Here is a 2,959-nt window from a genome sequence, read left to right as displayed (position 1 = left end):
CAGGTGCAAAATTAATTTGGTGTCTTTATAATGAAAGAGATCATAAATGGGCAAAGATATTTTACAACAAATATCTTAATCCAGATGATCCTCTCTCTTTATTTAGAAAGGAAAATCTGTTGAGAGGGTCAGAGTGCTAGAATTTTATGTCGAAATGTCAGCATTTAGTATGTAAGTTCCTCACCTAGGATGTGGGTTTGGGTGATAAAGCCTTATTTTGGGAGGACTCCTAGGATGGATGTCCCCCGATTTCCTCCTGCCCCCTCCCTATGAATCTCAATAATAGATTGGTCTCATTATGGGGTGATAAAGTCAAAGATTATTAGATTAAGTGTATTCAGAAGGTTCCTATCAATGGATTTGGAGATCTTTGGAAGGGTTAGGGTTAGACCCTGAATCAATGAAGGCTTTTGAGAAGATTTTGTCAAATAGGGATATTAAGCAATCTAAAAGGATGGATAAACTTATTTGGGCTGGTTCTAATGATGATAAATATAGTGTGAAGAATGGATATAAAGCTTTGGTCCATTCTCAAAGTTGGAATCGAGTTGAGATTCCTCTCAAACTCTATTGGGATGTGACTTGTCTCCCTAAGGCCGAATTCTTTTTGTGGCTTTCTTTTCAAAATAGAATCTTGACAGTTGACAGATTATCAAAATTTGGTGTTATTGGTCCCTCTTGGTTTGTGTTATGTAAACACAATAGTAAAGATATGGATCATCTTTTATATAGATTTCCATATGCCTAGGCTTGTTGGGATTGGCTTAAGCTCTGGTTAGGGTGGTCATCACCTTTGCCAAAATCTTTCCTCGATTTCCTTATTGCATGGCCTACAAGCATGGTTAATGGTATTTACAATAAACTCTGGAATATATGCCCTTCTATTGTGGCATGGGAGATTTGGAAGGAGAGAAACCATTGCATTTTTTGAGAAATTGAGATGAATTTGGAAGAATTTTAATTAAAAATAGAGGTGTGTATTGTGGAAGTGATTAATTCCCATCTTAGGAAATCCATGAAAAAGGAGGGATCCTTCTCAGTCTAGGATGGTCTTATGAAGAAGAATTGGTCCAACTTAATTAATGTGCCTCTAGTATATCTGAAGAAAAGCAAGGAGGCTAGGGCTAGGTGCAAATGGAAACCTCCCCCTTATGGATGGTTTAAACTCGATTTTGACGGAGCATCAAGAGGTAATCCTGGTGTGGTAGGAATTGGTTGTATAATTAATGATGACACATGTAAGTGGGTAGCAAAGAAAGCTATGTCCATTCCTCCTACCTCTAATAACCTAGTAGAACTAGAAGTGTTGGACAAAGGTTTGCATTTATGTATTGATTTAGGTTTGTCTAAGGTCATCATTGAAGGTGACTCTTAGATTATCCTAAATGTAGTCAAGAAGCTTGCCACCCCTAATCGGGTCATGAATTCAAAATTAAGTGAAGTTCTCATGCTCCTAGATTGTATCGAAGATATTCAAATTCATCATATTTTCTGAGAAGACAATCAGAAAGCGGATTGGTTAGCTAATAAAGGAGCAGACGAGGTATATTTTCAAGTTTATAATAATTTATAGTACTTTTTTGTCCTAATGTAGGGATTTTCATTTTAACTTATTATCTCCTACGATACATTCTATAATTATACTTTGTTGTCAGGTTTGGTATGGGGTGGTACCCCTTTGATGTGGATCCCATAAGTTTTCTATGTTGGTGATCTAGGACTAGGCTATTTGGTAATCATTTTCGTTTCCATTATTAGGAGTAGTGGCTTCTTGATGTCTTTTAATCTCTCATGATTTTATGATTTTTTTATTAGTTTTTTGAAGTTTCCTATGTTTAGGTTTGTAGTTGTCAGCTAGATGAGGTCAAGATAGGCTGGCTTCTACAAGTTTCCTTTTGGCTTTTATTGGGGTCATTTTCTATGGTCTCTGTTTGATTGTGTTTGCCAAGTATGGATTCAAATATTTACATGTTTCATACTTCAGAAGCTCACAGCATGGCCTTTTGTGGCAATGTTAAACCTAAGCATTAGAACTAGATTCTAAACCCTATGGATGATATGTCCAGAATTATAGTGAGCAGAGTAATCGAGGAGGGTGTCTTTGATTATAGGTATACGTGGAGAACCAATAGTGACATAATTTTCTCCTTCATAGGATGTATGGTGAGGGTAAAAGTGCATTCTAATGCTATCATTAGTCTTTGTCGCAATGTCTTTGATCCTACATGGAGAAAGGGGTTAGAACAAGTAGTTTGCAGTATTGATAGAAAGCTTAGGATTCCTTTGCCAAAGAAATATATGGAACTCCCACTAGGATCGCTAGAACTAGAAGTAGCTTTCCACCATCCATCCCTAGTTATTTGGGAGAATTATGCATTCTACAAGGAGTCGCCAAAAATGGAGGCTAGCATCCAATTTTTGCTCTGTTGGAGGGGCATAGTAGAGGAGGAAAATAAAGATTGGTTAATCAATTACCTGAAAGCATTTAATGCTTACATCTAGCCAGGGGTTACATTCAAAGATCTGGATGCCCTAAAGTTCTCTACTCCGAATGCAAAATAAACTAGTAGGGCAAAATTTGACTTTGAATTTCCCCCTAACTACCAGGTAGAAAACCCTAATGACATCCTTGATGGCATAATGGTATATTGGAAGTAAGATAGTTTGTTGGTTCTTCAAGATAAGTAGTTTGAATTTTGTATCATTCGGACTTTTAGGGGTAAGGATGGGCATTTTCTGTATAGTCTTATTCTAAGTTTTTCGTAGCACTAAATATCTCATAGTATTTAGTGGGTAGTATATGATAGGAGGTTTGGGATATATAATTCTGTATGGGATAATAGACTCTTTGATTTCAAATCAAGACAATGTAAGGACAAGTTGTTACATGGCATTATGGATAATTATGTTAACGTGTTGGTATGTGTTTTTCTTATAGTTGTTGGATATTATTTGGCTA

This window comes from Cupressus sempervirens, chromosome 4 (assembly GCF_028749045.1).
Source record: "Cupressus sempervirens isolate cs-2001-9-10 chromosome 4, ASM2874904v1, whole genome shotgun sequence".
NCBI lineage: Eukaryota > Viridiplantae > Streptophyta > Pinopsida > Cupressales > Cupressaceae > Cupressus > Cupressus sempervirens.
This window is presented reverse-complemented; position numbering follows the sequence as displayed.